Source organism: Balaenoptera musculus, chromosome 4 (assembly GCF_009873245.2).
Source record: "Balaenoptera musculus isolate JJ_BM4_2016_0621 chromosome 4, mBalMus1.pri.v3, whole genome shotgun sequence".
Lineage (NCBI taxonomy): Eukaryota > Metazoa > Chordata > Mammalia > Artiodactyla > Balaenopteridae > Balaenoptera > Balaenoptera musculus.
Window position 1 is genome coordinate 97,122,871 of NC_045788.1, and position 15,553 is coordinate 97,138,423.

Genomic DNA, 15,553 nt, shown 5'->3' on the forward strand with positions numbered 1-15,553 from the left:
GCACGCTTAGAGCCCGTGCTCTGCAAGAAGAGAAGCCACCGCAGTAAGAGGCCCGCGCACCGCAACGAAGAGTAGCCCCCGCTCTCCGCAACTAGAGAAAACCCGCGCACAGCAATGAAGAAACAATGCAGCCAAAAATAAATAAATAAAATAAATAAATTTTAAAAAATAATAATAATCCTATAAATAGGCAGCACAATATACATTTTTATAGTATGTATGTGCTTTTAAAAAATGCACAAGATGATATATAGAAAAATTGGAATGGCAGTTCTCAAGGATAAACAAAACCAGACATTAGTTAAGTAGTGAAAACAGATGTTATTCAGAAACTACAGACAGTAGGGGAATGGGCTGAGCTCCATTCTGATTTGTGCAGAGGTGATTAGGGGTTTTAAAGGGAGAAAGAGGGAGCAGGGAGAGCGGCACTCAGAGTCAGACAAGTGAAAAATTACAAAGCATTGGTCAGTGTAATTGTGATTAGACCAGCTGTGTCTGCTAGCTGGCAACTTTCGAGGTTAGGATTCTTCCCTCCCACACAGCCTGAGAGACAGAGACCCTGCCCTTCTTGATGATTACATTTCAAAGGACTGGCTCTCAGGTCCTTGAGAAGGACAGGTCTAAGTTGTAAGATACATATTCACAGATGTAAGCCCTTTGTAGTAAATGCTCCAAGAGATGTCAGTAACCTATCATCAGGTGTTGGCTAGATCAAACAGTAAACTCTCCTGGCAGCCATTGCACTTTCTCAATCAGGCATTTTAATGGGGTACATTGGAGGCCAGGGTCATCCTAGGGACACAGCCTTAAGTTGCTAAAAACCATGCTAGAGTTTGATCAAGTCTCTTAGTGCAAGGGTTTGGACAGAGCTGTTGGGTGCCAGGAGTTCTGCAGTTCTCACAGTTACATTTGTGGGAGGAGAGGAAATGGCTTCAATTATATTTTTAATATTTTGTTTCTAAAGAGCTGAGAAATGGCTACATAGGTGTTCAGTATTCTTTATAGAGTCTATACTTTGGTATCTAAAATATTTCATAATTTTTAAAACTATTTGATTAAATAAGCACAAAGCATAGTACAGCTCTTGCATTTACAACCAAAAACATGTTCATTCTCTTCCCAAAGGGGAGATAATACAGAGCCACATTATTGCACCTACTTCTAAGCCAAGGATCTCTGCATGATGTTCAGTCCTTCTATGGGGAAAATTTCTTTTAATATGGAGTGAGAGTTTAGATGACAGCTATCAAAAAGAATAAAAGACATGAATCTAGGTCAGATTACCATCCTGATATTCAGGACCTCTGCTGGGTCTCTTCAATTGCTGTCAGTGGATTTTCAGAAGTTTTCTAAAATGTTTTGTAAAACTGTTAATTCAGTGACATGACAAGCAGTTGTTCATTGATTAAGGTGATCATAACCCTCAATTGTAATTCATTCTCAGTGTAATTAAAACAGTGACTGCTTAATACTCCATGTGGTAAAAGTATTATTCCATTTAAAATATATCAAGTGTTTGCTTGTGTTTGATATCCAGGCTCCTGAGTTAGCGTAGACTCCGTGGTTGATGAGTTTTCTGATAAGTCCTTCCTCTTCAACTGGATCCAGTTTGTCCACATTTTCCCCAACATGCCTCACTTCCTGAGGTGACAAGGATATCACTATGCCCAAAGAACATTTTATAGCTGGCTACAAGTTTTTATGGGTGTAACTTTCTGAGTATTTTTGTGCTTTAAAAAAAATCTCAAAGTCCTGCCTTTTACCTGGATTGTTACGAGCTTTAAAAAATATAAGCATGGGATTACAAGTAGAATTTGTTAAATTCTAGTAGTAAATCTCTGCTTTAAAAAAACAAAAAATTTTCAAGAGCTAGAGAAGATTTTATTATGAAATTCTCTCCCTGTATTTTCTTTCTTTACTCTTTTCTCCTAATTATGAGAAGATTCCATCAATGACACTAGAAGCTCTCCCTGCTTTTATATATCTTTATATCTTTCTGGAACAGAGGAAGTTGGAATTTCTTTTTTCATAGACCTGGTGATGCTAATAGTGGTGACCATCTGGATCTGTACACAATGCAGCCATTCCAAGATGTGTCTTCAAGAAAGGCACATCCTATCACCCACATAGGGTGTGTTATCTGCCTGCACTTCTGCAGCTATTTGTACTCCCATGCCCAAATAGAAAAGTATGGTATTATTCTATATTATCCTTGGATAAAATCAAATTGCATTTTTATAAAGGGAAAATTAAAGTTTCTTGGTTTTGAATGAAACTGTAAAAAAAAAGAATATTTTTCATCTATTATTTGGTGTTGTGTGCCATATAACTATGTAATTATGTAGTTCATATTGTATTATATGTACTTAAGTCATATTATGACACAGTCTATTCTCAATAAATATTTGTTAAATGAACTGAAGATTTTTTTTGAAGTATTTTGGAATAGATGAAGTCATTCACCTATATAGAAACAGCTGGTTGGGATTGGGGGCAAGTGTTAAGCAAACAGTGATAAAAAGAGCTGGAAGCTATAATATTTCTCCCTTATCCTTCTAGTAGTTGTCTTTGCTAATTGAAGTTGACTCTTAATAGGTTACATAGATGGACCCAAAGTAAACATTTGGACAGGGATTGACCCATTCTTGGGTTTGGGATAGTTATGCTTTAACGTGGGAGCCTGTTTCACTCTTTCCTCATTTCAGATTTGTTCCCAAATGTTCCAGACAAAAGGCTTTTATTAGGGTTGAGTCACTGCTGGTTAGAAACAGAGATCGTAAACAATATGTTAGCTGGAACTAGCCTTCATTTTAAAAACTTAACTTCTTGCTTTTTGTGGGTTCACACACTCACAATATGTAAACAGTATCTTTAGACAATGGCTGTGCTATTCTTTACGTATAATCTGTCTCCATTCACCTCATACACTTATACTCACCCTTCCTTTTAGGCATATGTCTTTCCAAATAAAAGAGTTAGCAAGTAACCATCTAAGGTAATTGGATGAAATTGCATGATATATGCTTTTAACGATATGTGTAAAAAATACAGGTATGTATTACAATTTCTATGAAAATGTTATTTACAGACTGGTTTCTCTAATACCCATGCTAAATTGTACAGCTTATCCCACTCCTGGGCATATACCTGTACAAAACTATAATTCGAAAAGATACATGCACCCCTATGTTCATAGCAACACTATTCACAATAGCTAAAACATGGAAACAAGCTAAATGTCCATCAATAGGTGAATGGATAAAGAAGATGTGGTACATATATACAATGGAATACTACTCAGCCATAAAAAAGAATGAAATAATGCCATTTGCAGCAACATGGATGCAACTAGAGATTATCATACTGAAGTACGTCAGAAAGAGAAAGACAAATACATATGATATCACTTGTATGTGGGATCTAAAATATGGCACAAATGAACCTATCTACAAAACAGAGAGACTCACAGACATAGAGATCAGACTTGTGGTTGCCAAGGGGGAGGAGAGGAGGGAGAGAGATGGACTGGGAGTTCCGGGTTGGTAGATGCAAACCATTACATTTAGAATGGATAAAGAACAAGGTCCTACTGTACAGCACAGGGAACTATATCCAATCTCCTGGGATAAACCATAATGGAAAAGAAAATAAAAAAACGAATGTCTATATGTGTATAACTGAGTCACTGCTGTACGGCAGAGATTGACACAACATTGTTAAGTCAACTACACTTCAATTAAAAAAAAAGGGAAAAAAAAAGAAATTGTACAGCTTATCACTGTCATTTCTACATTCCAAATTCACATAAGAATTTAAAAATTAAGTAAAAAGAATTCTTAGGATATAATGAATATGAAAATGACCACAGAAACAAAAGCATTTAAAACATTTAGATGAAGAATTTCTTCTCTATAATTTTGCTCACACTTTTTTCTAGACAATATCAACTACTACTGTGTTGTTAATTTCCATCTGTAACCTAACTCCTAAATCTGTATTTCCAACCCTGGCCTTTTATAGTTTGCATCTATGACTCTAGCCATCTGCTGGGAGCTTGCACTTGGATGACCCACAAACACTCCAAACTCAGTATTTCTAAAACCAAACTCATTATGTCTACCTGCTCCCCAGTCCATTCCATTTCTATAGAGGTAAATGGTTTTATTATATATCTAGTCATCTAAGCCAGAAACTTGGGAATTATTCTAGCTTTCTTTCCTTCTGATTTCCCATGGGTCATCATGGACCTATGCATATTTTCCTCCCTAGGCATTTTTCAAGTCAGGTCGTTCTTCACCACCCCTGCAGTTTTTCTCTTGCTTTTGCTCCTCATTTTGTTTTGCATGAAGGGATTCCTTAATTAGTCTCCAACCTCCTTCCACTCTCTTCCCCAAAGAGTCAACACAGGCTCTACACTAGGGGTTCAAACTGGCAGCCCTCAGGCTAGATTTACTTAGCAACTTTTATTCTCTTGTCATTTTTAATCACTTGAATATCTTTATACACTTTTCAGTTTGTCTCCTCCACCACTCCCCACCACTTTAGACCAGCCCCCAATTTACACATTTTTTATTTGCTTGATCCTCAGAGGTATTTGAATTTGTGCCTCTTGTTGCATATTTCTAAAACGGAAGTTTACCTAAAATCCTTCAATTGCCCATTATCCCCTATAAAGAATGTCTAAATTCTTTGTCATGGATACAATACTCTCAGAATCTTGAGTACTTTCCCATCTTCCCTTTTTTTTTTTTTTTTCTTTTTTTTTTTTTTAGCTACTTTTATTTTTATTTATTTATTTTATTTTTGGTTGTGCTGGGTCTTCGGTTCGCGCGAGGGCCTTCTCCAGCCGCGGCAAGTGGGGGCCACTCTTCATCGCGGTGCGGGGACCGCTCTTCATCGCGGCGCGGGGACCGCTCTTCATCGCGGCGCGCGGGCCCCTCACCATCGCGGCCCCTCCCGCCGCGGGGCACAGGCTCCAGACGCGCAGGCTCAGCAGCCGTGGCTCACGGGCCCAGCCGCTCCGCGGCATGCGGGATCCTCCCAGACCAGGGCCCGAACCCGTGTCCCCTGCATTAGCAGGCAGACTCCCAACCACTGCGCCACCAGGGAAGCCCACCCATCTTCCCTTTTAACATATGCTTCAGCCATTCTACATTTTTTAAGTCAGTTGCTTGATTTTTTAAAAATATTTATTTGGCTGTGCCGGGTCTTAGTTGCGGCACACGGGATCCTTAGTTGTGGCATGCGAAATCTTTCTTCTTTTAGCTGCAGCATGCGGGATTAGTTCCCTCACCAGGGATCGAACCCAGGCCCCCTGCATTGGGAGTGTGGAGTCTTAACTGTTGGACCACCAGGGAAGTCCCTCAGCCATTCTATATTTACAGGCCCCAGATATGCCCTGCTGCTCCATGACTTTATGTCTCTGTTAAAACCTGCTTCCTCTGCTTTGTTACATTCTAACTTCCTTCAACTGGTTACGCTTAGCCATATGGCTTGAGCAACATTTTCTTTGTAACCCGCTTTCTCAAGCAGAATTATTCATTCCTGCCTTTTGCTATCACTTCCCCTTAAATATTCCTCAAAATTGTATGCTTATATATTTGTTTTCTCTGCTAGACCTGATATCCTTGGGACCAGCTTAATATGTCTTCACATTTCTAGTGCCTAGCATAGTACTTGATACATAGCTGTAATCTGCTGTATGAGTAAATGGACGAATGGACTGTGTGCATGCATGTGTGTGTGTGTGTGTGTGTGTGTGCGTGTGTAACATTATTACTGCAAACACTTATAGACCATTTACCGTGTCCTAGGCATTGTTCTAAACACTTCTGTTAACTCATTTAATCCTCCCAACAACCTTATGAATTAGTAATGAATAAATATGAAATCTGAAATCAAGTTAGATCAAATAGGCAAGTAGTTTTCTATCATGATTTAAGAAGCATTTCTTTAGAAGTAGAAATGATTGTCATGTTTGTATTAAATTTAAAAAATAAGTTAATGAAGATACACAAAAGAAGAAGAGAGACGGGGCTTCCCTGGTGGCGCAGTGGTTGAGAATCTGCCTGCCAATGCAGGGGACGCAGGTTCGAACCCTGGTCTGGGAAGATCCCACATGCCGCGGAGCAACTGGGCCCGTGAGCCACAACTACTGAGCCTGCGCGTCTGGAGCCTGTGCTCCGCAGCAAGAGAGGCCGCGATAGTGAGAGGCCCGCGCACCGCGATGAAGAGTGGCCCCCGCTTGCCGCAACTAGAGAAAGCCCTCGCACAGAAACGAAGACCCAACACAGCCAAAAATAAGTAAATAAATAAATAAATAAATAAATAAATAAATAAATAAAAGAAGAAGAGGGAGGACATTACTTCAGGGTCCTTATATATCACAAGTCGGTGCAATTGCTCAATTGAGTGTTTCTGCTTCTGCTTAATGAAATCCTTCCTGGGAGAGGCAAAATCTTGTGTCATCCTTTCTAACCTGAAGCAAAATAATTTCTTCCTGCCATAAAAACATTATTATTTTTTAAATCTTTGATTTGTATAAAGCATTTGGTGATAATCTGTGAGCAGAGACAAAGCTTATATTCACAGATAATGATACTGCTTCAATTTCATCTAGCCACAGTCTTTACAATGTCCTATGAGGCTCTACATAATCTGCAACCCCAGTGTTCCCTCCATCTGGAAATCTCTTTGCCCAGATATATTTAGGCTCAGTGGGTAGATAGTGTTCAGGTAGGCAGAGATAAGGAAAAGAACTTCAGGGAGGGACTGACAAGATCAAATGCAGAAAAGCACCAGGCATGTTGGAGGTTCAGAGAGTAGGCCAGTGATGGGAGAGACAGTTCAGCCAGGGTCTGGCAGGGAATGGAGAGCAACTGAAGGTTCTCAAATGTTAGAGGACTCTATGACCCGAGGACAGTTTTACAAAGATGAACAGGGGATTGAGTTCAGTTGGATTGAAGGTAGAAGAGATCAGAGACAGGGAGGTCAGCCAGGGGCAAGATCCTAAACTGGAATATTAGCCACAGAGCTAGAAAAAAGTAATAAAAATGAGAAAGATTGTGGGAAGAGAAAGATTATGAGAGACTGAGTTCCTGATCAGATATGAGACAAAAGAAGGGGGTGTGTGGTCCTGATGATAGTGGCCACAGCAGGAGCAGAACCCTCAGGGGGGGGATCTGTTGCAGATAGAGGTTTGATGGAAATGGGATATATTAGGCAGTTGGAAATAGGGCCGTGGCCCAGAAAATGGACTAGGTCTAAGGATACAAATCCTGTAAAATTAGGATTCTTGTTCTTTCTGTAGGATGAGAGGTAACCAATCAGGAGACAGAGACTGGCAATGGGCACTCTCATATGCCACTATGGGAAGTGAATTTGTGCAAATGTTTTTGGATTAGAATTTGGAAATACTCATCAACATCTGAAGTATATGTACCTTTAGAAATATTCTCTGTAGAGTTTATCTTACAGAGATATTTGCACAGTTGAGCAAGAGTATATACAAGGATGCTCATTGATGTACTGTTTGGCTTGTAATGGCAAAAAAAATTGGAGTCAACTTAATTGTCCATCATTGGATGGTACCTCTATATGATGAAATACTATGTTGCTGTTAAATATAACAGAATGAGGTAAAGCTATATATAATGACACAGAAATGTGTCTACCATGTATTAAGCAAAAAAACAAGTTGTAGATGTGTTAATTAACTAGATGGGAGGAATCTTTTCACAATGAATAAGTATATCAAATCATCACCATGTACACTTTTTTTCATGTACACTTTAAATATCTTTCCATTTTGTCAATTATACCTCAATAAAGCTGAAAAATTTTCAATTAAAAAAACCTCTTAAAATTCCCCTCCCACCCCATGACCACTAACAGAAGAGTTCAGTTGGTGCATGTTCTGGTTCTACCTAGCCTTGAAAAGCTGGGTCCAACAGCAAGTCACTTCTCTATCCCCCAGGAATTGTGTTAACCATTTTATTTATTTTTAAATAAAACAAAAGGGTGGGGAGAAAAGCAAGTTGCAAAATGGTGTGTCTAATATAATTCCACTTTTCAAAAAAAGTGAGATATATATTTGGACACGCACACAGAAAGGTCTAAAAGAATATGTGGAATTGTTAACTGTGATAGTTTAGGTTGGGCACGACTTGAGGGGACATTGACCTTCTACAGCTATAAATTGTTAGACTTTTTTCCACTGAGCATGCATTATTTGTAATAAGAATAAAAGTTTGGAATTTTATTAAAAAAACACTTTCAGACTTTCTTAAGGAGGTCATTCAGTCACTGGTACTAAAGGTGAGATAAAAGTAGGTCAAAGCAAGGCAGGAAAACATGCGGTGGACTGAGTATGTGAAAGCGGTACATGTTGTGTATGTATTGATATATGAAAACGAGCGGACGGGCCCTGCCTGGTTTGGCACCTCCTGAACATTCTAGCCCCCTTTCATAGCACCTTCCCCTCCCCCTTACACCGGCCTCCTGTCTGTTCCTTGAATAAGCCTTTCAACACATGGCCTCTGCACATGCTGTCTCTGCCCTGAAAAAATCCCCACCCCAAACACACAGCCTCCGACATATACACACCTTGCTCTTACTTCACATCTCAGCTCTGTTGTCACTTCCTCAGAGAAGTGAGAGGGCAGCCTTTCAGAATACAGCAGGCCCCTTTGTTACATGTGTTTCTAAATACGCTACACGTGATTTGAATGGGAAAACAAATTTAAAACGGGAAGGTAGAAAGACGGCAGAGAGTGACTAATGCTTTAATGGTATTCATGTTTTGAAACCTTTCTTCTTGATCTATATTGTCTAGTCTACCTGCTTTACCTACTTTTAAATTTACTTGTGGTTCTTCTTAGATGTTTCCTATGCAGGGCGGTTAAGAGAATCCTGAAATCATTAATAGACTGTGAATTCCTGCAGTATCATTGTACAAGTTCCCTTTGGACAAATTCCTTTCTACACTCGTTTATTGAGCACTAAGTTCTGTTCGAGACCCTGGGTGGAATAACCTTATATACCGCCCACCTTTCCTACTTTTTCCTCTTCTACTCTCTTATTCAGTGCAAGCTCAGCCCATCACTGTGATTTTCAATCTCATGAGCATTGGAATAACCTGAGGAGCTTTAAAAAAAAATGTGGGAATTCACCCTCAGGGATTCTGACTCTGCTGGTCTAGGGTCAGACCCAAGCACAGGGGTGTTCTGAAAGTTCCTTGGGTGACGCTAACGTGCGGGCAGCATTAAGTACCACTGGCTGAGATTAATCTTGAAACAGAAACTACTTGGAGAACTGGAGAACACCTGACTTATGGAAATCAAAGCCTGGGTGGTTCCAATGGCATTAATCTCTTAGATGGGGTCAGACTTGCTTTGTTCACAAAGGTAGAGGCTGAAGGCAGAAAGCATAAAAGGTGACAGCTGAAGCATCACCCTGAATTAAGGCTGATGACTTTGGACCAGAGCACTTGCTTGTAGGAAATAGTTTGATCACTTGTACAGCTGGATGAGGGGCAGGCGTTCATGGAGGAGAAGAGCAGATTAAATGCCTGTGGGGACCCATACTAGCTTTCAGATTCTGTTCTCTGTTACTCATGCGTCTCAAAGACTTTCAGAACAAGCAAGCATTATTTTAGGAGTTTAATGCATGGGGCACCTGAGGCCCTGGAAGTTTTATGCCTCATTCTTCAGCACAGTCCATCTCCCAGGACTCCTGACTCCCAAACACCAGAGGTTATCACCAGGTGTCCTGTCTGAAGCAGGACATCTGATTCCTAGTCTTGGCTGAGCCACTAATCACCACAGATGTGGCCTGCTTAAGTCACCTCTGCTCTCAGGGCCTCGGTTCCTTCAGATAAGTTGAACTATATGGTCTATCCAAACCCCCTTCAGCAGTAGAAAGTGACACTAGGTGGCACTCATGTAACTCCAGTGGGGAACGGTTGGAACATGTTGGCTGCCAGGCTCCTTCTGTCCCTTAAAAGACCCAAGGACATGATAAATGCAACTTGAGAAATAATGCAGTTTTAGGAAGACTGCTTGGGCCTCCTTTCACCAAGAAGAGTTTTTGAATCTGTGGATGCCTGTTGTGTTTTACCAGCTACTTTTACAATGTATTTTTGATTTCATATTCCTCTCCTTTTTATCATCTCAAATTTTAAAATATTGTAGAGAAAGCTATTTCCTATCGCTTAGCTACGTTTGTAATCTTGTCCAGACACACAGGCTTGTGTGACATGAGAGCATGTGGTATCACCTTAGCAAGTGCCAAGTTCTCCCAATCACAAGCCACTACACGAGCAACTTCTAGGAGAGAGACCCACTGTCCCAGAACTGAACCTCAAGCAAATGGGATTCTTCCCTGCGATGAGTCACCCCCGAACAGGGTGACCCAGACGTGGCTTTTGTTCAGTCTTTCTCCCCACAGCTGGTTTATCCTGATGTTTCCAAGAGGTTCCTTCCGGTCTAGGTTCATTTCAAGAATGCAGTCTGGATCAATCTGGCTTCAGAACTTGACTTCCATGATCAGGATATTATCTCAAAGGTGATACTTTCTTCATCGGCAAAAATCACCCAAGACACCTTTCAGATGCTTCTCCCTCAATCAAGGACCACAGTAGTAGTACCCAAGGATTTAGCAACGAAAATAAAAGACAGAGGAACTAAGTTTGGCATCTAAGTCTGTGAGATCTGAGAAGAGATTTAAGAAGTTTCATGTTGTTAATTCATGTTGGTAGTAATAGGTGGATCGCAGTGACTTGATCACCTGTCAATATAAGGGACCCTGGACTTGCGTGAACTTCCTGGGTGGAAGTATAGTCATGACTTCCAGACCTAGGGGTGGTGTTAGAGTCAGGGTAAGGGATTGAAGGTACATATGTGTATGCACTGGTAGACTACAAAGACCTGAAGCCAAAATACTAACAGCAGTGGCGTTATGGGTGACATTTATTGTCATCTGTATACTTTTCTGTATTTCTCAAATTTTATTTAATGATCATGAATTTGTTTTTGTGTTTTATTATTTCAAAATTCAAAATTCAAAAGAAGGAAAGAGAAAAGAATGATCAGCAGGTTTCAACAAAGAAACAGTTGTTTGTAAATTACCTTGTTTATGACTTGAAAAAAAGCTATTATGATTTCAAAAGGGGATTGTACTATTTCCCTTGGATGTGGAAATTACTTGACTCTGGTCTGATCCACTGATGGTGAAGTAACACCTGAAAGACTCACATTAACATTACAATTGTCCTCAACATACACAAAAGGAACCTTTAAAATGAATACAAATAATTTTTTATAATTTATAATTCTCCTCTTGTTGAATCAAAATGTACTACTTTAAGTGTGAGATTGCTTTTTCGACTGTGATGTTTTACTTTTCAACCTCATGTTAATTCTACAAAGCTTGGCAGATACCCAATTGTGACTTCCTTTAGGACTTTTTGTTGCCACTCATTATTCTTCTTAACATTGCCCAAGGTAAAGAGCGCCAAGCTTGGAAAAGGTTTGGAGAAAGTTTCTAATCCAGCTTTGGTACAACCTAGCAGTGTAAACATGGTCAGGTTACTTAAGTGTCCTGGGTTTCAGTTTTTCCATTTGTAAAGCAAAGCATGGCTGTTCTTACTATCTCTTCCACCTCAGTTATTATAAGGATAAAATAAGATAATGTATGTGACAGGACTCAAAATTCTACAGGTGGGTTCTTTTGGAAACTGATGGTGAGAAAAAGTATGGAGTAAAAAAGGTTTTCTGAGGGAGTGACACCTGTAAAAGAAAAGGGGAGTAAGCAGGATTGAGCAGGTCAGAGGGCGATGCTTTCTCTGCCAGCCCAACAGGGAGCACAGAGCTATGATGGCCAGTTCAAGAAGTCCATGTTGGATGGGAATGGCCAGTTCCTTATACCACTGCCTTGCTCAGTCATTGGCTGGGGGGCCACTCCATAAACAGAGTGACCTCAGCTCCAACACAGAGCAGGTCTTGAAGGAGCTAATAGCTGGAGGCTGTCAGCTAACCACACTTCTTGAAGCTGAATAGCAAGTCCTTTCTGGAAAGGAGGACATGAGTGGTATATCTCATGTCTGCCACACTGGCCCCTAATATGACTCTACTTGGGGCCACCACTTGAGATGGGTGTACACTATATCTCAAGATTATGAGTTCCCTTTCTCTGACCACAAACTTCTGTCCTTTGATATTGTCCACTCCCTCTCTGAGCACTGAGCAATGCTCTCCCCACCCTCCATGACCCCTATTCTTCTCTCCCTCCCTATCTTGACAGTCATCTCCTTCTGATTTCCCTGGCCTCTCTAGCAAGGTTCACTAGCTTGGACTCAAGCGTCTGGGATTTTATGTTGCCTTCTCTTGCTCCTCTCGACCCTTTGATTGTTTCTCACGCTTGTCAGACTGATTTCTGAGTCACCCCATGGTATTCTTTCCTCTGAAACTTGAGTGATGAACCTTACTGGAAAAATTCATGTGGGGACTTCCCTGGCGGTCCAGTGGTTAGGACTCCGCGCTTCCACTCCCGGGGCCCCAGGTTCCATCCCTGGTTGGGGAACTAAGATCCCGCAAGCTGCACAGTGTGGCCAAAAAAAAAAAATTCATTCAGTACCATCTACTGAATGGTAAACTACACTCCAATGACAGCCAATTTCATCAACACATTTACTGCAGCAATCCTTTTACCCAGTTCTTATTGTCTCCCTGTTCCACTTACATTGTGTCTAACTTGTAAGAGATGATTGACATTTATCCAATTCTGCCTTATGCAGAAGGTATCTATGTACTTGATATATACTCCCTTCCACTCTTCTCCCTCCAGCTTTATTTTTTATTTTTTTAAATAAATTTATTTATTTTATTTATTTTTGTCTGTGTTGGGTCTTCGTTGCTGCACGTGGGCTTTCTCTAGTTGCAGTGAGCGGGGGCTACTCTTCATTGCGGTGTGCGGGCTTCTCATTGCGGTGGCTTCTCTCGTTGCAAAGCACAGGCTCTAGGCACGTGGGCTTCAGTAGTTGTGGCACTCAGGCTCAGTAGTTGTGGCTCACAGGCTCAGTAGTTGTGGCTCACAGGCTCTAGAGTGCAGGCTCAGTAGTTGTGATGCACAGGCTTAGTTGCTCCGCGGCATGAGGGGTCTTCCCGGACCAGGGATTGAACCTGTGTCCCCTGCATTGGCAGGCGGATTCTCAACCACTGCGCCACCAGGGAAGTCCCTCCCTCCAACTTTTATATGGTAACTCTCTAGGTTACCATAGGAGCTAGGACTTGCACTATCCTGACTCTTGTTCAATACCCAGAACAGTGCCATAAGCTTATCTGGCACTGAAAAAAATTGTTGAGTGAATGAAGAACAACTAAATTTGTTTTGTTATATGCCTATTACAGGCTAGAGACAATTTCAAGTATATTATATGTCATCTCAATACTCATAGGACTCCCATTTTGTAGGTTTTAATCTTCCTATTTTATAGATTTATTTGTTGCCTGTCTCTTGCCACTAAATATAAGTTCCTTGAGGGCAAATATCATGTCTGATTTGTTTCTGTAGCTTTGTAGCTCCACTTCCCAGGTGATGCCTGACACATAGATGATACTCAATGAAAGTTAGATGAAGGATCAGATAAGTGAGGGAACCACAAATGAAGGGTCAAGTTAAGACTGTGTCCAACACCAAAGCCTGTGCACTTTGTACCATGTCATGTGGCTCTGTCTGTATTGTGTTGTTAACTGCCCAAGGTTTCACAACAATTTAATGACCAAATTTGAATTAGAAGAAAATGATCCTCCATGCCATACTTCAATCAAAATGGTGACAGAAATTATAGTTGTCACTTGCTTTATTTACTTGTAAAGAATGTACCTAGGGCTTCCCTGGTGGCGCAGTGGTTGAGAATCTGCCTGCCAATGCAGGGGACACGGGTTTGAGCCCTGGTCTGGGAGGATCCCACATGCCGCGGAGCAACTAGGCCCGTGAGCCACAACTACTGAGCCTGCGCGACTGGAGCCTGTGCTCCGCAACAAGAGAGGCCGCGATAGTGAGAGGCCCGCGCACCGCGATGAAGAGTGGTCCCCGCTCGCCACATCTAGAGAAAGCCCTCGCACAGAAATGAAGACCCAACACAGCCATAAATTAAAAATAAATAAATAAATAAAAATGTAAAATAATACATACATACACTTTATTAAAAAAAAAAAAAAGAATGTACCTAATATCATAGGAAGGATAATTGGCCAGTTCATGAATTTTCAGTTTCTGCTTCGAACATCTGACTGTAATCGTTTCTTTACCTTGTTCTGACGTCATCCATGACTCAGTATATGTTTGGGTATTATTTGGGACCCATCTGAATTCATAAGCCTTCTATTTCTTACCATGAGAATAAGATTAGCCAATATTTGCACATGCTAACACAAGTGACAAAATTATAAAGAATGAGTTAAACAAAATGTCACTTAGCAGAAAGTGATAATTAAGCTCTTAATTAATCTTTCTTTCTGCCAGAATTTGGCTTTTAGTCAACTGATACCATTTGATAATAGTGTACATAATGTGGCAAGCACCAGAAAGAAGCTTCTAGACAGCTCATGGATACTAAAAGTATGCAAATCTTTGAACCTATAGTTGGAAATTGAACAGCAATAGAGGTGGGATTCTAGAATTTCCATTCCCACCACTACTTATAATGGAACCAAACAACTGTGAATGCATTGCAGAGATTACTGAGGCCTTCATTCATAAAGCATTTTATGAACCTTTTAATGTAAATGCCAACTATTTTTAAATCTTATGATTCCATGATGAAAATATTTTCCTAAACAATTTGGACCACTCCATATAGTTCTAACGGTTTCCCTATTAAGTATCTTTCAAAAATAGCCACAACATATCTTTTTGAAATAGACGGGTATTAACCAAATGGAAGTGTGCATTGAAAGTTTCTGCTAAAGCAATGAAACCAAAATAGTCTATAAAATGAGGGATTTGAACTAAATGATCTCTAAGTTTGCTTTCAGTCATGGGGAAAAAAAAATCTATGGCTGTAACCCTGAAAAAGTTTAGTCAATGCTAAAACCTGAATACAATTCACATGCCCTGTTATTCATGCCTTACATGATAAATTCTTGCCCATTAGTTTAACTCAAATCTGAAGGGAAATTAGCAATTCTATGTGAATTCATCCATTTGTTTTTATTAACTCATCATTCTATCTACATGTTTAATAAAATGTTCATAACGTAACAAGAGCTTCTAATTAAAGGAAGAGGCATTTCAGAAATGTTTTTTTCCTTATTTTTTTGCAAAGGTGATGACAGAGTTTCAACACCCAGCTTTATGTTCCACGGTTATAATTTTGTGCCATATTTACATATAAAAAAGAGCTGCTATTGCAGCACCTCTCCCGATCATAATATCTTACATTCATACCACACTTTACAGTTTAACAAATTTATTTTTTTATTTTTTATTTATTTATTTTTTGGCCACGCTGCACGGCCTGCAGAATCTCAGTTCCCTGACCAGGGATTGAACC